This window comes from Musca autumnalis, unplaced genomic scaffold, assembly GCF_047663935.1.
Source record: "Musca autumnalis isolate F117 unplaced genomic scaffold, ASM4766393v1 scaffold_2, whole genome shotgun sequence".
Lineage (NCBI taxonomy): Eukaryota > Metazoa > Arthropoda > Insecta > Diptera > Muscidae > Musca > Musca autumnalis.
The window spans coordinates 112480725-112504381 of record NW_027411755.1 but is presented as its reverse complement, the minus strand read 5'-3'; the positions used below and the strand labels follow the sequence as shown (position 1 = coordinate 112504381).

General features: G+C 35.4%; 1 protein-coding gene across 1 annotated transcript in view; it reads right to left on the bottom strand.

Moving 5' to 3' along the window:
* LOC141394498 (homeobox protein aristaless-like) overlaps positions 1–16003 on the bottom strand; it is a 61301-nt gene extending 45298 nt beyond the window's left edge. The window contains 1 exon segment of the mRNA XM_073969005.1: positions 15328–16003. The gene's annotated coding sequence lies outside the window, so the exon portion shown is untranslated.
* Between the last annotated feature and the right edge of the window lie 7654 nt (positions 16004–23657).

Below are 23657 nucleotides of genomic sequence, written 5' to 3'. Positions count from 1 at the left end.
ACTGGATGAATCCAGAGTTGAGTATTTAACAAGTATCGTCAATCTATCGTTAGTCGTACATATTGTGCCCGAAGCCTGGAAATAGGCACGGTGGCCCAGCTACTGAAGTCAGCAGAGGTAAATCGTACTGGCCGATTTTCCTCCTGTCGCCAGTAGCAAAGATTCTAGAGGCATTACTCCTCCCAATGCCAGAAGCCTAGAAAAAAGGCAGGGTGGTCCATGTCCTGAAGCTAGCAGAGTCGAATTGTACAGGCCTCCTGTCGCCAGTAGCAAAGATTCTAGAGACATTATTCCTCCCCAATGAAAAGAAGCAGAGACGCAGAAACCCAAGATCATCATGGATTCCGGAAAGTGCATAGCACCACGCCATATCCACACATATCAGTCGTGGACTGATCAAGAATTGGCCTTGCAACTGAACAGTTTTGGTGGCCAATGTGAGGCGATTTGAACACCTTAATGGACCCTATGCGTTTCTGATTCCTGGTTGGTACTGAGCAAATAAGTCCTCTAGGCCATATGTCTACGGTGAAAATCGAGCCTCCGATTTTGACTTGAAGCTTTTTATCCACAAGGCCAAACCTGCCGGAAGGAGCGTTCCACTGCTTTTGCGGTGTACTAGAGAGTTCTTAATTATTGTCTTGGCTACAATTTTTGTGTCTGTGTTGGATCGAAAATCTCAATGGTTTGGCTGTTATATTCCAAAATATCCACCGCTAAATCCTCTGCCACACTATTCACCATATGGATGGCTAAAATGAGGCTCCCCCTGAACAAATTATTCGATGGTATCCTTATTTCGTCCTCTAACTATATAAAGATATTAGGTGGAACTTACGACAGCATGTTTAAATCGTCGCCGCTATTTGCGACAAGATCAGAAGTGGAACAAGATTCTCAAGTCGCTGGCCGGCAGCACTTGGGGCGCTGACAAAGAAACCCTTTTAACCTCTTTTAAGAGATACGCTGTGGAAAAACCGGCACCTCATGACACCAGTGGACCATCTTCATGAATAGAGGACGATTTTGCCGGAACGTCAACACAACAAAATATTGGCGATGCAGTACCTGCTTGGGTGTTACCGCCGTGAGCATCCCTGCCACGTACGTCAGGATCTTGATGATTTAGAGAGAGGGGTCCAAAGGTATAAACGGGAGCATCCCTGCCACGATCTAGTGGCACCCATCCAGGTACGTCAGGACAGATCGTGATGATTTAGAGAGAGGGGTCCAAAGGTATAAACTGGAACCTCTAGACCAACGAGCCTATCAGGCAGGATTAGACAGCATTCACACCAGAGGTCAGCAAAATACATATAAAAGGCACACTCTATTGCCTTTTCCCAAAAGCGAATAGTGCAGTGCCTTGCATATAAAAAATATGAATGTGCAAAAAGCAGATTCACCCCAAAAAATGATTCACTGCTTTAGTGCGTGCTTGCTTGCTTTTACATTTTTATTCACACTGCATACCACCACACAGTATCGTACCATCTTCTGTTTGAATAAATGAATATATTTGCCAAATTTCGCTTTTACTTTGAGTTTCTTTAATAATAGGATAAACTAAACTAGTAATTGTTTTTATTGTCTCAACATTAATTTTTTTATGTTTATTAACATGTAAATTTGACCAGAAATATCTACTGCTTTTTGTAATGCAACGTGCTTTTTCGAAGGCAGCGTGCAAAAAAAAGGCAACGAGCTCTTGTAGTGTGTTGTGTGTGTGCAATTGGCACACACTCATGAAAGTAAAGGCAAAGCAAGCATTAGCATTAAACAGAGATGGCAATAGCAAGCAATGAAAAAAGCACGAAATCGCGAATATGCATTAAAAGCGAGTGGCATTTTGCGGACCTCTGATTCACACTGATGCAGTCGCATAGGTGGAACGAACAAAGGTACTGTTTGAATGCCGTACTCTGAGAAACCCCTCATCCACCACAGCAGAAGAACGCTGCTGTCAAGACAACCACGAATGTTTTTAGCTCTGTTAAGATCCGGACCATGCAGTCGCCTCAATTCATATTGGACCCGAAGTGATGACACAATGCCCAACACATGCCTTGCATGTATATTGGCACCCCAGCTAACCCCACTCACATGTCTCCTAATTCTTATGGACCCAGTCAGTTCAGGTTGTAGAATTTTTGAGTCTGGAAAACAAAAGTTCAGATCAAAATATTGCAACCTCTGGTCGTGGCGTGCTACTTGCAACTTCCAAAAAATCGAAAATTTTTTCCTGACTCATTTTGAAGTATAAGTAGTTTATTGATTAAAGTCGATCGGGATATAAGCATTGAAAGGGAAGAATCCGTGTTGTTTCGTATGTGAATAAAAAATTTTAAACTCGTTTGTTTTCTTAAAATGGTACAAAAACGAATGGACCGATAACCCTATACTTTTGTGGGCTTAAATTTTTGTGGTATACCCAACCATTTTTGGTTGTAGCGCGACATAATAAGGAGAAATACAAATTCGAATCACTTTAGTAACGCCATTTATTATTAATTACTATTTATTTTCGGATGTTATTTTTCTTATCAGAACAAAATTCTCCACTTGGTAATGCAGTCTTATTTGCACACAAATAAAACTTGAATCCCTAATGTTCGTGTTTCTAATAACTTCGGGAGCAACTAGTGTGACGCTGACTATATACGATTGTAACTTCAAAAAGCATTCAAAAAACTTCACCTTCTAAGTATACTTAATTACCTACCGCCAACACAAAAGGCGACGGTCAGAAGAGATATCTCACTGATCGTGGTCAACACAAGAATGGGAAACAAATTGAATACGAGGAACACAGTCGGTCGGCCACTAAAATGTTGCTGATAGCACTGCCGCCACTGAAAACAACGACAACAATACACAACATAAGAATAAAATCGGCAGCAATAAAATAAGAAAACAAAAACGTTTCGAAATACATGGTCAGGAACAGGTGAGTGAGACAACGGTGACACACACACGCATACTGCTATAATTTTTTTTCATCTTCCCCACCAACAACAGCCTGACTGTCATTCACATTTGACTAAATGGAAACACGTTGAAAAGACTGGCCGTTTTGTTGCTGCTGTTGTTGTCATTGCATAGTATTATGGGTACCGTAGACATGACTCATTCATCCATCCACTTGGAATTTGGTGGGATAGTCGGCTGGAGAAGAGAAGGAACTTATTATGGGATTGAATGGATTATACCAACAAAGGTATGTATGGTCGTCGTCTGTCTGATGCATTGTTGTGGTTGTCTCCATCGTTGTCGATGTCATCACAGCAACAGCCACAACACTCTCGTACAAAAAGCTAATAAATTATTAATGGTTTTATCACTCGATTCTTACTTAAACGCTCTTGTCAAGTAACTTTGAAATCAAAACAAACCAACCAAAGTACAAAAACAATAGCAACACCAGAAATAATTCAGCAAAAATAAACTAAAAGAATGGAAACATCCCGAAAAAAACTTACAATAAGAAATGATGGGTCAGTTGGGGAGGATAATTTGTTTTAGCACCGGTGAGGTCGACATTGTGATAAGTGTCGCCTCCGTAAAAATGTGTGGGTATGTACATTAGACTGTCCCAGAAAAACAAAAGTTTTTTTTAGAAATACTCACCCTCCAATTTTTTTCATTTGATCCAAAACCCTTAAATATGAACGTTATTAGAGATGAAAAAATTGAGGATGAAAAAACCGAGCCAGGAAGTAAAAAGGAACTGGAGTTTGTGTTTTAATTATGATATTATAATATGTACACTTAAGTAGTTTACCTACTTGGTGTTTGTGCCTATTTCGAAAATGGAATCTGTGTCTATTCTTCGATATGCCAAAAAGTCACAAAATTTTTAACATTTCTCCACGTTCCGAATTATTGATACCAATAAACAATACCCGATTTATATGAGGATACACTTGTTGATGCCTTTGTTTGTGCTACCACAATAATCTCATAATATGGCCACTTTGTTGAAACGTCTGTCCCTAATTCTCCAGCAGTTTGTTCTTTATTGTGTTTCTCACAAAAACCCCACATCAACGGGATTTAACACACTCACACGGTGGTGATGCGTTGGCTAATTGACCAGTATTGGCGTATAATTGATACCCTCCGGCGCCTGCCGTATGTCGTTTTATGACTGGATTTTATTGTCTTGTTTCTGTTTTCATTGTTTGGCTACTTTGTAACAGGCCAAAAAGGTATGTAGTCAGTGAATTGGTTTCTTTATAGCCTCATACTTATGTATATATTTTGAAGATAATCAATCATGTGAATCCTCTTCTTTCATAGCTCGGCATGTTTTGACCACCGATCACGGTCATATCATCAACAGCCAGAGAAATTCGACAAAATCAGTGGATAATTTGTTTTTTTTTTTTGGCTTAGTTTTTTCATTGGCGCCTTTTTTGTTATGGAATTGGATAAATCCATTGTGGACAAATCTAATGGAGTAGCGCGTGCTTATATGCTTGCGGACAATCAGAGTTTTAATTATTTGATTGGAAATCGTTGATGATGAAAACTGAAACTGATTATGATTCATTATTTTTTGATTAGTTGTGCTTCTTTCAATTCGCAGCTTCAGAAGAAATTTCAACAACTTTGTTTTCATTGGGAGGTGGGGTTAATTATAAAATAAATAAATCAAATTAATGGGGCCACTGTGGTGTTAAGACTGTGTGGTTTCATTAATATGGGTACGATTTAAATTCCAAGCCAAAACATACTCGTTACAATATATAATTACAAATGAAGTCAGAAAGTGATTCTATGTCGAATATCAAAATAAACTGTAGGTGCAGTGGTAAACGTACCCGCTTTTCATCCAGGCATTCTAGTTCGATTTCAGACCGAACCACACCACGGTGGGAAAAATACAACACAGCGTAATATTTGCGACTTTTTCTTAATATTCGTGCAATCATGAACCGAATCACACAAAAAAACAAGTAGGAAAAGCGTTAAGTTCGGTCGGGCCGAACTTTGTATACCCTCCACCACAAATTTCAGCCATTTCGTTTTAGGTGGTCACAACCTTCAAAATACCGAAAATCGGAAGGTACTGTTCTATGGGGGCTATATGATGGCATGGACCTATACCTGCGAATTTCTGGGGAAATTTGTATACCCCAAACGAAGACTAAATACCAAATTTCAGCCATTTTGGTGTGATAATGAGGCCAAAACCTTCAAAATACCGAAAATCGGGAGATATCGTCCTATGGGGGCTATATCAAAACGTGGACCTATATAAACATTTTATGGTAGAAATGTTTCTGAGTCTCTGGAAATGCAAAATACAAAGTTACAACCGATTCTGTTGTCAAATGGGACTAATACATTCAAAATATATTAAAATGACGCGTACTTTATATGGGGCGTTATATGGGGGTAATACCAAAACGTGGACCTATATAAACCAACTTTGGTAGGAATGTTTTTTGGCCTCTGGAGACACAAAATACCAAATTACAACCAATTCGTGGTAACATGGGACAAATATCTTAAAAATTCCTTAAAACGACGACGCGTCACGCGTCATTTTGTATGGGGGCTATACGAAAGCGTGGACCTACATAGCCCGCTTTCAATACCAAAAGTCCTACGTACATATAATAGATTTTCCCAAAATTTCATCCACCTACGTCAATCCGTTCGGACGCTAGAGTGATTTCCACAGACGGACAGACGGACAGACAGACAGACGGACGGACATGGCTATATCGATGTAGAATTGCACGCTGATCAAGAATATATATAGTTTGTGGGGTCTACAATGATTATTTCGAGTAGTTACAAACGTAGTGACAAACTTAATATACCCCCATCCTATGGTGGAGGGTATAAAAACTAAAAACTTTAGTGAAGGATGTGTATGAAGGCGGCGCCCATATCTAAGAAAGAATTGGCTTCCGCTAACATACAAATTAAAATCTTGTAGTATTGATCACAACGACTACCTGTTACTCAAATTTTCAAAATGATTTTAAGGGGTTATCCCAAGTTGTGCAGACCAAAAAATTCATTTTATGATTTTTGTTTTTCAAAGAAACTACCTATAATATAAGTAGTTCTTAATTCATCTGAAAGAGCACATCTTATACTATTTCTGGAATTTTTGTTGTCGCGAAACCCTTTTTTTGTAAAAGCGCTTTGTGGTGCCAACGGTAGCTGGAAAACGGATGGGCCGATCTTAGTATATTTTTTGTGGGCGTTTAAAGAACCTAATAGTCTTGTCTTTAAGCAAAGCAGAATTTTAAAAAATCGATTTAAAAAATTGTGAACTGTCAACGTCAAAATTTCGAATTTAATGAAAAAATTGACCGATTTTTAGATTCACTTTGGCAGTTTTGTTGAGATGTATGTTTTACTTACTATTTGTTGTAGTCAAGCTTAATCTCATATTTGTTGTTTTCAAATTTTGTTAGAAAATCGGGCAAAAAAATCTATCTCGCTTAAAGACAAGCTTTTTATGTATTTAATAACCTCACCAAACCAATTCGGTCAATTCGTTTTCGAGCTATCGAGAAATAAAATAAATAAATAAAAATCACAATAAAGTGTTTCTCGTCCAATGCTCCCATCCAATTTTTTGTTGCGGAGTACTCTATTCTACCTGTGCTTCAAAATGAGCCAATAATTTTGTTTTTTTTGATAAGTAAAGGAAACCCCTTAAAGTGGTCCAAAACTGGATTAAAACATAAAAGTTTTTGACTTTTGCGGAGAAGGTACCTAAAGGATAAACATATTGCCTACCAGAAATTTATGTCAGCTTGCATGACTTGTCCACGAAAAACATTATATCGCTGTAAACTAGACCACAAACGTCGATTTAGTAAAAATTTAAAAACTATCCCGACCAGCCCTAAAATTTCACTTAATCAAAAATGTGGAGGGAGGTACCCGAAGGTGTCCTATATTAACCTTTTTAGAACTTGATGTACGATTGTAAGTAAGTTTAGGATGTGAATGTTTCGGCCAAGTAAGTTATCGTGTATCGGTAGCTGTAGTCTGGATTTGCCCCCGAAAAAATGCAGTTTTGCAATAAGGGCAATAAAATGAACCTGTTGCATACGAATAAACTGCACTTTGTGTGAAAGGTTACCGAATAAATTTATTAAATATAATCTTGATATGCTAAAGGATGAGGGTATACAAATATGTCCTTATATTTTAAATCCTAATTAATTAATTAATTAATTAATGTGACTAAAACTTTTAAAATAACGAAAATCGAGTGTACCGTTCTATGGAGACTGCAAAAAACGTTGACCTGTACTGTACAATGTGGCTTAAACATTTAAAATACCGAAAACCGTCACTATAGTGTATACACTTCTATGAGCGCTATATAAAGACGTAGAGCAATACCGACAAATTTCAGTTGGAAAGTTTTATACTCCCAAACAAATACTAAATATCAGGCATTTCGGTAGGATATTGAGAGCACGCACAACCTTCAAAATACCTAAAATCGGGAGGTACTCTTCTATTGGGGCTATATGAAGACGTGGACCTATACTGATAATTCTGTTCTGGAATATTTTATTCAACAGACGGACGGAGGGATGCACGGACTGACATGGTTATATCGACTTAGAATTTTATGCTGACCAAAAATATATGTTGAATTCTGAGTGAAATCTGACACATTTGTAAAAAGTGGTTTTTGATTTCCTTTATTTTGCTGTGCTGTTGCTGCTCCTCAGGCAAAACATTTCAGTTTATTTTCATAACTGCTTTTTTTTTGTTTTTGACTAACGGTTCCAGAGTAAAAACAATATGCAAAAAAATCTTCATAACTTCTTTAAATTTGCCTAAATAGAAAAAAAAATCCTTTTTTTTTTGATTTTTATCACCTATCCAATAAAAAATGGAAAAAAATTCCGCAGTGGACTTGGATGCAATTTTCGTGATTTAATATTTAAAATCAAATTTTATCATTTATTGCACTCTTTGATTTTCTTGAAATTTTTTTGTATTAAACTACGATTAATTACAAAAATCTTAAGTCCTATTTGGTAGTGTGATTCAAATAATTTCTATTTCTTTAATTTTTTTTAAAATTTGTCAATGCAATTTTTCGCTTATAGCAGTGTGAAACATTTGTTATTTTACCAAAAAATTTGAAAATTTCTTGTTTTGTTTTATTTAGGAATTTATCTTACACATCTTAAAAGTTCTTCATTTTTCGAATTGGAGATTAGATTAGAGGTACCACTCAAAAATTGTATTATATCATTATATCGTAAATTATGAAGCACCAGAATAACAAATTTGTTCAAACTTTTACAAAATGCTGTTCGATAACAAACTTGTTCAATAAAAGATAAACGAGAAGTAGTTGCAAGTACTTGCAAGAACTTGCAAATACTTTTTACTTGCGAGGTTATCGAACAGACCTATTATCAATCTCATCCAATCTCCCTTACATTACTGGGCAGTGATCCCACCGAATACCCACAATCGTAGATTTTTTTTGCATATAAAAAGGGAATCCGAAGAGATTCCCACACAACCAACTAAAAATTCGAAATTATGATAAAATTTTCAGTTAGAATCTAAGTAAAATCATAAATTTTCTGATAATAGATTTTATCAATACTAAAAACCACCAGGGTCAAACACAAAGAAATATCATTATATGCATTAAATAGCATTTTTTGGATTTATCAGTTTTAAAAGAAATGAAATAGCGAATACACCAAACATTTAATCGCTTTTATTCATTATTTAACTTGTCACGAAAATTGCTACTATTTTCCGAAGTACAGTACAAGAAAATCAACTTAATTTATAAAATATTCACGTGACAATAGAATTTGAAATAAAATAACATTGACATTTTTATACAACAAACGTTTATTATTCGACATTCGAGTGGCTGTGTGGCCCAGAAGCTAATCTAGTTGATATCACTGTTCTATTTTAATAAAGTTCTTACCGTTATCAGAAACACCAAAAATAATCTTAACAATATTTTTGCAAAACGTTTTGTCAAACATTTGCTTTATAGCAAATATATTCTAGCAACATACATATGCATACAACATTGTTGCTATTTTATTTCTTCTTATTCTCATCTGAACCAGCTTAGAAAAAACAACAACCTATTCTTAAGTTGATTAACATAATTTGCATAGATAATTAATTAAAAACAAAATAAATCTTCTATCAACAGCGTTCTTCGATAATATATTGTGTTGAGAGGAACGAAGACTGTTAAATTGCCAAGACGTTATTTTCATACCATTTATCATTTTGTATGCCACTGAATAGAGTCTGCCGCCTCAAACGATGATAGTACCCATCGAAAAAACACACACTCACCAAATTCAATAGCTTTCGATTGTTTCAGCTGTCAATTCAAACTACTTTTAATTAAATACATTCTTAATTAGTTTGTGTTTCGACACAGTCGAACAATAGATTCATTCACTCTCATTGTGTACCAAAAACATGGATCCAGTCATGTTTTCAATCCATCAAAGGTAGCGAAAACATAAAATTATTAATTAAGAAATGTCACATCACAAAACAAATAAACAAAAACAAAAAATTGTAATCAAATCAACGAACAATTCGATATGTTTATTGTTAGTTGTCAGCACTGGCGGCGGTACATGGGTAACATAAACTCTTGCTGTCTGTGTGCTGTTTGTTGGGCATACCCTACTATCTCGACAAAGAGAATAAACTAATGCAGTCCTTCCAACTCGGTCTATAATAACTTGCTCATGTTGAATTGTTAGGCAGATCTTCCAATGATAATGGGGAAGATAAACATCCCACCTCCACACATTGTTACATTTCATAATTGGATGTTCTTTTGTAATTGTGTGTATGTTTGTAACAAAACAAAAACATCAGCTGATACACTCATTGATACCGTTTAGTTGCTCTTATGTTTTACCGCTTTAGGTTTATTTTTTATCAATGGTTTATAAAACATTTTTAAATAGTTGATATAATATCTCTGATACTTGTGTATCAACAACTTCTTCATCGCTATGATAAATGCATATGCAAGATTAGTAGAAATATATCAGAGCATTTATTCATTATTTTTAAATGTATAACTATATCGCAACATACGATATTCAGAAACATAAATTACTAAATAAATTATGTATAAAGTGATCCATTTCGAGTTTCCTACATTTTTTACGAAAAAAACTCAGAAAATTCAAATTGAACGGAAATGATTATTATCATTTCAAATAACATTCTTTGGCAAATATTTTTGTGAAGATTATGTCTAGCTCAATCAGAGTTGTGCCAATTGAACTAGAGGAACGATATGAAAAACACTGCGTATACGTAATTTCACACGTTACTCATACGTTTTGGAACTAGTAGTGATAATAGTGATAGTGATATTACACGATATTGGTGCCCAATCGACCAATTCTTTCCGAACATAAATATTCGTAATAAAGTTGAACGAACTGTGGAACAGTAAGGCCAGTTGATTTCACCCAATCTGCCAAATTCAATGTTATAGTGAATTAATCGTAAACAAAAATTATGACTGCTGGAAGAACTTTCAATCTAAATAGTCTTGTCTTATGCGTTATGATCTACATATTATGGCATACGCAACCTGTGTCCTGTTAAAATCTAAGATTGAGGAAGGCACCGGTGTCTATTGATTAAAAACTTATACAAGGCTTAATTATAACTGCTTTGTCTTCCAAGCAGAGATTTTATGTATCGGGAAAGTAGCCGTTGGAGAACTAGTACCCAGCCTCATAGGACCCGTGACTTTATATGTACATGCATATGTCGATAGTCAGCAGTCCAATCATGGACCATAAACTCGCTAGCGTATCGTGGTTGCAGAATGGTATGGTTTACTTTAAGAAGGCGGACAGTAGATATCAAATGAAATGTGGATGCAAAATATCCAAGGGCAATCTGGCCGGTGATCTTACAATGTAGAACTAACTCATAACTATTACTCTGTAAGCTAGGTAGAAGATATAGATAGTTTATACAATACAAATGGGCCTTGTCGCAATAAAAGCCTCGGTACATACGATGCATGGCATTCTAGCTTAAGTTATTTCAAAAGAATAAAGAACTGTCGAACCAAATTCGAACTTGGTTGCCCTTCTTCTTTTTATCTTCTACCACAAAAAACGTAAGCAAGAAGGCCAGTCGCTTATGTACCGAGATCTTAATGGTTTTAGACCCCACAGCTAGGTTCAAACTTTGCACATCGTAATATTTTTTCCAGACGTCGAACAAGTGCGAATATTAACTATATTGGTTCACTCCACGCAGATGGGTCCAAGACGGAAGATGGCACTGACGCCGGCGTTTACTGCAAGAACCCACTAATTAAACACTCATACAAGATTAACGATAACTGCAACGTCTTCCAGGCAGAGATTCTTACTATCAGAAAAGCTGCAAAATTGGTGAAAGAGCTTGACTATACATGTCGATATTCAAGAGGCCCTCAATCCGGGTGATAGTAATATAAATGAAACTGTCCGGCCACCAATTTGCGGCTACTTCGGCAAACTTCGTGAGATCTACAGCGAGAAGGTACATTAGGTTCTTGGAACCTGGATGCAGGACATACAAAGCAATTTGTCCTGTGGTCACTCGTCGTAGAACGACCTTCCTCCTCTTACTCGACAAGTTAGGGATGAAAATCACGGTGGTACTTATAATGGGTCACTGCAAAGTGCGATATCTAACTTCAAAATGGAATGACAGTGGCATTGACTACTGCAGGCTATGTGAAGATGCAGAAGAAATGGAGATTGTCGAACATCTACTTTGTCGGTGCCACTTGTTGCAAACAAGAAGACAGCGAATACTAAGTATATATGGGATAGATACTCTCACATTTCTTTCTAATATAAACCTTATTATCTTTTTTAACTTTGCCAAACACTTATGTCGACAGAGCAAAGGTCCACAACTACTAAAAATTTCTTTCTATCTATTTCCAGTAAAGCGATCGACCAGCAACACTGCTACACTCTAGAAATCTACTCTTCTTCATCTCTAACCCAAGGAACAATATCCACAAACATCATCATTACTACCATATCTCCTTCATCATCTTTAATCCGTCGATCAATTATTAATCTATTGTCATCTTTACTTGATAATCATAATTACCTCATCACCACCTTTACATGATTTTCACCATCTTTAACCTATCCAGGATGAACACAATGCACGAATCATCTTCGAGTGAAGCAGTCACCTATACTATTAGATTGCTGCAAATCCTAAATCTAACCTTAACTCGGCCCACTCCTTCAGGTACCATCCACACAAAAATTCAATTTTTTCTCAACAAATGCTTTCTAAGGACATATTTGAAATTTTCGCGTTGGTTGGTGTCATTGCGGCCCCTATTACGACTAAAATCTTAAAAACCCCTGCCTCGATGAGCACGATGATTTATCTATTGAGTATCCTATTTGGCTGAAGATAGACTGTTTGACAACATCATCTTGTACCTTACTCACAAAACATCTAAATGTTCGCCTAAGTTTAAAGACTTTTCGAGGATTAGAAAACCGAAGGTACTCCTTCAACATTTTTGGGCTTAAATTCAAACGAAATTTGTTAGACAAACGTTCGTATTTATTCGTATAATAAATCGTTAAAATAAATACCACAATAGTTTCAATATTTTTTAGCCAAAAAAGGATAAAAATTCAAAATACCCCCAAAAAATTTGGACAAAATGATTTCGCTTATCACAGCGCTCTTGAACCCACTTTATATGAGAGGTGCTTACACCTGGGAAGTTTTTGGGGATTCTGAAACAGCAAGGTTCAAATCAAAAAATAAAAAATTGGACAATGCACTGACTGAATCGGCTCCTTATAAAACAATGTCATGTCAACCGCTTACACCTGGAAAGTTTTTGGGTCTTATCTAAATGGGACTAGAGAAAATCTTGGCTTTTGTAATTTTCTCCTAGGTTGTACAATTCCTTGCTTTATTACCAAATCTTATTCTTTGCAAACTATACAGGATGAACACAATGGATCAAGGGTCTCCGAGTGGAGTGCACAGTGGGTGCACATATTGGCCAAATTTTGAAGGAGGAGGTAATAGCGTAGAACGCTATAAGATCAATATTAAAAATTTTACAAACTTTCAGACAAAAATGTTGGTCTATTTGACCCGCTTAAATGGTTGCTTTTTATGTTGTTTTGGAGATTGTTTTGGTTCCCCATGCCTATTTTTACATCTTAAGATAACACTGGTCAACAGGACTTTTGTTTCAACCGAAGTTGCAGTTGTTTCTAGATGAAATCGGCGAGTTATTTTCAAATCCGGTCCCGGTTTTTCTCCATCAGCTCTTGTTTTTGAGATATAGCTCAAAATCGGGTTTCACGTGTTTAACCCAGACTTTCGTTGTTTTCGGATACAAACAAATATTTTTTGTGGGTTTTTCGACATTAATATATTAAGGAGATGTTGTACGCTCGATACAAATCGTTTTTGAAATAGTTATGGTGAGTATATATCAAAAAAATATAGAAAATATACGACGGACCTTGTAAAAATTGCATATTTTGAGTACTTTAAGCTGTAATTACGTCATCGGGGGAAGTCATAGGATCTTCATATGGTACTCCGGATATGCTTAGGGTGTCTACTATATAATCCAGTATTCAAATGTATAATATAAAGTTCATAGCCCCCATGATTCGGCCATAACCTAAAAATCGCCATGAAGACTGCTAAAGGGAAATAATTTACCAGTGATATCATTACCACATAAGCCATTTACTTTTCAATGGCAGTCTTTATGGTGATTTTTAGGTTATGGCCGAATCATGGGCGCTATGAACTTTATATTATATATTTAAATACTGGACTATATAGTAGACACCCTAAGCATATCCGCTTTGCCATATGAAGATCCTATGACTTCCCCCGATGACGTAATTACAGCTTAAAGTACTCAAAATAAGCAATTTTTACAAGGTCCGTCGTATATTTTCTATATTTTTTGATATGTACTCACCATAACTATTTCAAAAACGATTTGTATCGAGCGTACAACATCTCCTTAATATATTAATGTCGAAAACCCCACAAAAAATATTTGTTTGAATCCGAAAATAACGAAAGTCTGGGTTAAACTCGTAAAAACCGATTTTGAGCTATAACTCAAAAACAAGAGCTGATGGAGAAAAACCGGGACCGGATGTGAAAATAACTCGCCGATTTCATCTAGAAACAACTGCAACTTCGTCTGAAACATTCAACTTTTTCAATTTTGTTGAGCAGTGTAATCGGTATAATTTTTTTCGTGGCATTTTGTATTAAAAGCATAAAACAATTCTCTCCAGAGGGGAAAAAGGGGAGAATACTACACTCATGGTTTCTTAAAACAATCTGCGCAGCAGCACTAAGCTGTAACCAGCGCATTAGCTTGATATTTACACAGGAAATACTTTTGGCCACATTGTCCATACAAGTGGAACCACTGTGGAGTGGTCGCAATAACCAGGAAATTTATACTTCTAATGTTCACTAACTCAGAGAACTTATACTATCACCACACAACCTATACTTTGCACATTATCAAGGATCAAAACAATGGGACAAAGGCATACGACTGGCCGCTGTTACGGTGTCTGCGCATTCTTAAATCTAACCTAACCTAGGATTTCCGTTGTCAAAAAATAACAAAAATTTGCCAATTCAGAAACGCTGTTTTAAGGTGTATATTTTGAAGTAATTTAGACAGTCTTCCTGATAAACGATGAAAAATTCCAAATTTTATACAACCTTTCAATATACGCCTTTCTGTCGGTAAATGCTAATTGTTCCCAAAATTTCGGGGAGAGTATTATAAAGAGTATTAAACTGGGTCGTCATTCTTTAAATGTATGTCAAAAATCATTGTACCAAGTCTATTGGTATTTAAAAAGGCGTGTCTAGCTTAATTATTAAACATAGTGGGATAATGCACGACTTACCTAGGTTTTGGGTAATTCGTAAAACTTATCCAAAAATACATTATAAAAATTATTTCTGCTAAGAAAAAATTTTATAACATGTGTCGTATTATAAAAAGAATTGTCAGTAACGAACAAATAAAAACTTTGATGGCGAATAGAGCATCGAATTTATCCCATTTTTAATACAAATTAATTTCGCTTTTCAATTAAACTCTTGCTTGAATGTTTATAGGTACTTCAATGTATAATTAACAATTCTGTTATTGTTTTCTTTTTTTTCAATACTATGAATGTATATTATTTTTTTAATAACTCACAAATTTAAAAAAATAGTTTTATAGTTTTAGTCTTGAACATAACTCACCAATTTTTAATTGAAATAACAAAATCCAAAAAAATATGTGCGTATCTTTAAATGCTTGATTATTGATCAAAATTCCGTTGTTGTTGTATAATTTTGTGTTTTATTACAACAAATATCCAATGCTGCTTTTTATCTTTCTTTTCTCTCTGTTAAAATTGCCTTTAAAAATCCACCGTCGGACTTTGCCACAATTTTAGTATAAATTAACAGTATTCGTTTTTTATTTTAGCGTTTCATATGCATTTTAAACGTTTTAAGCTTTTTGTGTGTTTTTATTTAATACTCTTTCTAGGACTTGTCAATTTTTTTTTTTTGTTATTTATTTAATTTTTTCACACATTTCAAATTGGCATAACACCAATCTATATTTGAGTTTCATTAGCACCCAATTGTTTGCCTCGAATTCCCGGCAAAAAATAGCCACAACCACCATTAAAGTTTCAACCCACACAAAGTCAACGTTTCTGGTGAATTATGGTTTATAAATTAGGAGCTGTGATTTGTGGAACACTAGCCGTTTTTAAATGTGATGAGTTGTAGTACCAATTAGTAGTGGATACGAAACCGGTGCAAGTAGGAACGTAAGAAAAACAAACAAATAAACGGAACGACAGACAGCGTAAACAACCGCGCTGGATAAAAGTCAACAGCAAACTACTCGTATTGTTGTGGCGGTGTGAAGCCAAAGGTGTGGGTCTACCGGCAAACAAGAACAGGCATTAATTCAGGTGGGTTCGAATACCGGTTAGTGATGATGTCAAACTCCTCGCACCCAATCCGTCCGACATACGTAACTCACCTGTGTTAGAATGAGACGAAATGTGTTGACCCCCACAACATCAAAACAATACACAGAATAAAAGCATGAATGAAATTATTCTCTCCCTCTCTATGGCAAGAAGATCGTTACTAGAATTTACTTAGTTTGTTCGACGATAACACGATCAGTGAACAGGTGAGTACAGAACAACAAGTGCTCAGCACACTCACTCACCTGAGTGAAACTCAGACACACGCACACACAATAAGCAAACAAGTTCGTATAACTCTGTTTCAAAATTAAAACTCCGCCCATCATTTGATGTTACCACCATTAGTGTGAATGGGTTGGTTCATTCATTGGCTTAATACAATATGGCAGACACCACCACCAATTGAAGTGCAGTTTAATTGAATTTAAGTTTCTCTTGCTCTATCCTCCACATCATTATGTGGCTGGCAAACAAGCATGGCGACAACCAGATTCTCACTTCCACTCATTTATTGTTACTGTTGGGGAAAAATTGTTGTTGTTATTGTTGTTAGTGCAAGGTAATGACTCTTGATTGCCATCGAAGTTGCCAGCGGGGCAGATGAGGTCTGTTAACGTTGATTTATGTTACAAGTGGGTAATTGAATAATGTTTTGAGTGGGGGACAATAAATTTCATTAGTGGAAGTTCGCACGTAAATTTGCTGCTTGTTTAATAAACTAGAGAAATGACAGAGGAGGGCTGGTTGGTATGAAACGACGAGTGCGCACTTTTGAACAAAATGAATAACTGTCTGTCTGACGGTGAGGGGTTTTGTGTTCACCGGTGGAAATATGAATGAGTCTGACAGTTGTTTCATTTATTTGCAATGCATTTTACTGTACTTTTGTGGTACTTTTTTGTCGTTTGCATTTTCAATTAAAATGAACTACCTATTAGTACATAACAAATGTCTTTGCCCAGCTAACATTTTTTTCCGAATTCTTTGCGAATTCGGTCAGAATCTCTGCACAAGTTGCCAATTCTGATGCCGAATTCTTTCCGAATTCGATAGAAAAGTTATATGGATGTGTCCACCGAATTCGGAAAGAATTTTCTATGAAAATTTTAAAAAAATATTAGATTTTCGCAACGAAATCGGTCCGAATTCGGAAAAAAATTCTGTAAAATTCGGTGGAAAATTTAGATTTTTTGAAGAAAATTGGTCCGAATTCGGGAAGAAATTCTGGAAAAATTCGAAGAAAAGTTAAGATTTTCTGAAAAAATCGAAAGAAATTCTTGGGCGCTGACGCTTTGATACTGACACACAACACAGAACAAATATCCCCCACTCAGGGACAATTTTCTTTTAATGCGCTTTTTATGGATGGTTCTAATTTCAAACGTCCTAATGATTTTCGCTGTTGTTATCATTTTGTGATTAATAGTAGAAAAATGTGCACGAATATGTTGAAGCTATCAACACTTGCCTGAATTATTATATGTTGCATTTATACTAAAACAATTCAAAAACTGTATATGCGAATTTTATAAAAAATCACTTTGTTTTTCGACAACAATCGAACAAAAAAATCCATTAGAAAATCGATTAGATTCTTAAAAAAAAGTTTTAGAAAATCGGTACAATTTCTAGAAAAATATTAGAGAAATCGACAAATATCTAAAAAATATTCAGAATATTTAGGAAAAAAATCGGAAATCAGAGCCCTCGGAAAAAAATGTTAGCTGGTTGTATACACATAGTTACGTATACATGCAAGCGTATTTACTCGACAGCATATGCATATTTTAATTTTAGATGGGTAGGTACTTCTTTTTAATTAATATTTTTTATTTGTTTAAATAATAAAAATATCGTTTAAAACATACTCAAAATTAAACAATTAAGAAAGGGCTATAGCGGAACCGGATGGACCATATGATACACTAGAACCTTAGTAATGGGCATGAGATTTTGCTTCTAATGGACTGGAAAACATTTCTTAGATTCTTCACACTCAATAATAACTACACCATTTTCACATGTAATTCGAAGAATTTCAGTTGTAATTTGATATTTCATTTGAAATTCGAAACTTGTAATTTGAGAATTCCAATTGAATTTCGTATTATTTCATTTGTAATTTGAGAATTCCATTTGAAATTCGAATTATTTCATTTGTAATTTGAATTCTTTCATTTGTAATTCGAACTATTTCATTTGTAATTCGAATGTTTCCATTTCTAATTTGAATTTTTCTATTTGTAAATCGAAGTTTTTCATTTGGAATTTCAAATGAAAAAATTCAAATTAAAAATGGAAAAATTCGAATTTCAAATGGATTTTTCAAATTACAAATGTAATAATTCGAATTTCAAATGAAATTCTCAAATTACAAGTGAAATGTTTCGAAATTCAATTGTTATACCCAAATTACAAGTGAAATGTTTTGAATTACAACTCAAATTATTCGAGTTACATGTGAAAATGGTGTAGCTTCGGTTTCAGATATTCTGGATATATAGACGAATTTGAAATCTTATAGGTATTTAATCTTTCATTCAAAAATGTGAATATTTGTACGAAATAAATTTTGTATATAAGGTATTGGTATAAGCACTATCGAGTGATGTCAAAACATTCTGAGATTCCCCATATGTGGGGGAAGGACATCCCACTTTTCTAAAAGTGGTCCATATTAGACTGGCCAGCATTAGTAGTAAAATCAACTTAACGTTAATTGGAACTCACTTTTATACCAGAATTGTTTGTATTTAGTTAGTTAATAGTGTATTTAGATGATTTCATGCTTTACCCCCACCGCAAGTCTTTTAAAGGGCCGAAGTATTAATATAATATATAATAATGTGATTTTGGCCTTATTTTCCACGAACCATAAACTTCAATTACCGCTCCATATTGGGTGTACATTTATCCTTAAATTACTTATAAACCAGTTTGGATGAGTTACTAGGGTGAAAATCCTATTTCAAGGATTAGATATGACGCTTTTTTAAATCAAACAAGTAAAAAAGTATCAGTCGGCTTTGCCGACAGAGATATACCCTCAGCCTGTGCAAATTGAAACACTTTTTTAAAAAAAAAAATTTGTATTTAGGGGGTTTCAAAATGTTGGTCGCATGAACCGACAAAAATGTTGAATAGGATTAAAGTTCAAAAATTTTGCGGATAACGTACTTAAAGGAATGGACCGACATAGACCATGGGGTGCCATAGGGGGTTTTACACCTTTCGGGCTGTTTTCTCAAGAAGTATGGACTTGCCCCTGAAACAACTTTTACCATCGTAATTGAGGCAGCAAATGCAAGTTGCTTCAACAAAAATCAAAGTGATTCAATAGCAGGTCTTAACGTGAACTTATCCAAAATTTTGTGTGGGATGTACGGGATGGAGTGGACAAATATAGTCCATATTCGAACCTAATCTATATCTGATAGATATTATGAGAATGTGTAAAGTATGGACCAAATCGGTCACTCCCATCAAGAGATATGGCTTATCTACGAACTTAAAGTAAGTTTGGAAACAATATTACGAAGGCCAAATTTTGGCCGGAATCGGCATTTCCGTTCAAACTTATCTTGCGCTTCCACCCATAAACATGGTGTCATAGGGTTTGTTTTTCAACTTTCAGGCTATTTTTTCAGGAAGTATGGACTTGCCGTTGAGGAAACTTGTACCTTCGTATAGGGGACAGTGAAAACAAGATGTTACAACAAAAACCAAGGCGATTCGAGAGCAGGTCCTAAACTGAACTTTTCCGAAATTTTGTGTGGGAGGTACTCGAAGGAGTTTACCGATTGAGTCCATATTGGCACCTCATCTAAGTCTGGTAGAAATTTCATAATGAGCAAAGTATGGACCAAATCAGTTACTCCCTACAAGAGTTATGGTGCGCACAAGTTTTGCGACAATTTTTGAACATTTGTGGGGGAGGTACCTGAATGAGTGGACCGATATAATCCATATTTGAACTTGAACTAAGTTTGGACAAAATATTACGAAAGCCAAATTTTGGACCGAATCGGCAGATCCGTTCGAGAGTTATCTTGCGCTCCAGCCACTACACACGGTGTCATAGGGTTTTTCGTAACTTTCAGGCTATTTTCTCAGGAAGTATGGACTTGCCCCTAATGAAACTTACAGCGTCGTATAGAGGACAGCGAATACAACGTGCGTAAACAAAAATCAAAGCGATTCGAGACCAGGTCCTAAACTGAACTTTTCCGAAATTTTGTGTGGGAAGTACCCGAAGGAGTGGACCGATTGAGTCCATATTGGAACCTCATCTAAGCTAGAAATTACACGATGTGCAAAGTATGGACCAAATCGGTTATTCCCTACAAGAGTTATGGTGCGCACAAGTTTTGCGACAATTTTTGAACATTTGTGGGGGAGGTACCTGAATGAGTGGACCTATATGGCCCATCTTCGAACTTAAATCGAATCTGGACAAAATATTTAGATACCCAAAATTTGAACCGAATCGATTGATCCGTTCGAGAGTTATCGTGCGCACCAGCCTGCCAGACAGACAGACGGACGGACATTGCTAGATCTACTCAAAATTGTCTGAAACGGATAACGTACAAACATACTTGGGGTCTAAAACCATTATTTCGATGAGGCACATTTTTGGTCGTATCAAAGTGTAAATACCCTCTTTAGCCTAAAGGCTGAGGGTATAAAAATATGGTCATCTGATCATTAGCATGCTGACATAATGTGTTAAAAATATTTTTCAGTTATTTTAACATCTGGAGTTTTTTCGGCATGGAGGAAAATGTCTGTGTGCCATTTTAAAATTATACAATTAAGCCAACTTTTTGTTTATATGCACCGGATAATTTTCCAGCAATATAAACTTCCTTTTTCTCAAGAATGGGTAGTATCGATTGGTTTCGATGTGAAATTGTGCTTTGTTCCACACAAAAGCTAACACAATGATCCCTGGGGCTTCCATCAATGTTGGGTGTTTTTCAGCCTTTGTAAAAAGTGTGCATGTAAAGAATCCCTCATCTAAATTTTGCTCAATTTTATAGCTAACGGCAAAATATTTTTTTATACTATGTCTAATGACCAGATAACCATATTTTGTTGCCTTAAAAATGCATTATAACTTATCCCTCAAATAGGATTTTCAGCCTAATGACTCATCCAAACTGGTTATAAGTAATTTAAGTAGAAATCTATACCCAGAATGGAGCGGTAATTGCAGTGTATGGCTCGGAATGTTGTCTGGGGTTACTAAAAATATAATTTTTGTTATTAAGAGCCAAATAAATGTCATTTTGTCTGGTGCATTAACGAAAAAAAGGCCTAAAACACATTATTAGGGATTATAGTAATACTTCGGCCCCTTAAAGGACTTGTGGTGGGTGTAAAGCATGAAATCAGTTGAATACATTATAAACTAACTAATACAAGCAATTGTTGTACAAAAATGTACATCAGTTAATATAATGTTGATTTTACTACTAATGTCGCTAATTAGCTGGCCAGGATAATATGGACCATTTTCAGAAAAGTGGATTGTACTTCCGCCACATATGGGGAATCTCAGTACGTTTTGACATCACTCGATAGTGCTTCTAACAATACTTTATAAAGAAAATTTATTTCATCAAAATCTTGACATTTTTAAATGAAATCCATTAATCTATTGAACTGAATTTATTGTCCCTAATTTGCTGTCCGCCACTGTGTGTATATTTTTATAGTGATTTATTTCTAGGGGGAAGTTTTGTTGTCCCAAATAATACCAAATTTCAGCCATTTTGGTAAGATTATGTGGCTGAAACGTTCAATGTTCCGAAAATCGGGAGGTTCCGTTTTATTGGGGCTATATCAACACGTCGACCTATACTGACAAAGTTCTGGGGACATTTTTGTAGGTCCATAGAAGACTAAATACCAAATTTTGGTAAGATTATATAATACGGAAAATCAGTAGTTACCGATCTATGGGGGCTACATTAACACGTGAACCTCTACTGACAAATTTCTGGGAGAAAGTTCTGTAAGCCAAAAGAATACTAAATATCCAATTTCAGGCATTTTGGTGAGATATAGCCACATTATCTTACCAAAATGCCTGAAATTGGATACCTTCAAAATAAGAAAATTTTTAGAGCTCCTAACATCGATGTTCATCATATTCCCAGACCCTAATACACTTTATTAGCAATGAACACTCTCGGCCTTCATTTTAAATTACACGTATTTTTTGTAATATTTTACACATCTGACAAATGAATTGTGTAAATTCTTAGGGTGTTGCTATCTTGATGAACCATTTAAACATGATAATATTTTCATATTTTTTTCATAATGCGAGTAAAAAATACCGTTTTTACGCATATGTGCAACATGTCCACAAATTGATAATAAACAATTCATCTCCTATCGTTGGATATAACGGTATTTGTAAGTTCAATCAGGTTAGTTCTATTCAGGTGAATCGTAGTGTATCTACTAAGTGTTTACTTGACGAACACTGTATATATAAGAATTTGAGTTTTTATATATTGCTGCTTTCCTTCCATACATTGTTTCATTGATGTTGCATGACTAAATCAATTGTAAAATTGACGTTTTCCTAAATTGAATTAGATTTGTTTATTTTTGCAATACAAATAATTTGAATTGCAAATGGTTGTATGTTCAGTGACGAATCTGCGCCATGTCTCACATGCATATAGTACGAGTACATAGAAGAAGTTATGAAAGACTTTTAGAAGCCAGAAAGTAAAGGCTTATTAACCATCGGTTAGGGAAAGACAATCACAATGTAATGTACTAGATCTAAAAACTTACATAAATTTTCTATTTATAGGAAACTATAAACTAATATAGTATTCTTTAATAATTCAATGGTGTTGCAGGCCATCCTTTGGCAATTGTTAGGAAAATATAAAGTGCGTAGATATTAGAGAGAATTATCGCCTATAAGACACCAATATTAAATATTATATTTATAAAAAAAAACATTGTTCCACAACATCCCATACGGGACAAGGGAGACTTCTCTCATATTAATGAGTGCACCTCGATTCATATTTAGCTCAATGATATGGGACCTACTGTTTATCGCCGAGTCCGAACGGCGTGTCTTAAGACACCACTTGTGAAGAAGTTTTTCAAGGCTGAAATACTCAGGAAATGTCGCCATCATTACTGAGCGGTATTTTGCCACCGTTGAAAAATGAAATGAAGCTTGGAAGTTAGTAACTCCATGGAGCCCACATTTTCAGCTTGTGTATATGTATGTTGTGGTAAAGTCTATTTAGGATAATGTATATTTGATCCGAAAGTTTGAATTGAAAACCCATTGTAATATCGCTTACAGATTAAAATTTTTTCCAACACTTTAAAGTTTTTCTGGACAGCCGGCCCTCTGGGGTATGTCCAAAATCAGGTTACGCAATCCATAGTTTTCTTTAATACATTTTTATACTCTCAGATTTAGGCTAGACTATATAACCTACACTTTGATACGACCAAACGGTATGTTTGGACGAAATTCGTTTCAGACAATTTGGAGCCGATTTAGCCATGTCCGTCCGTCTGTCTGTCTGG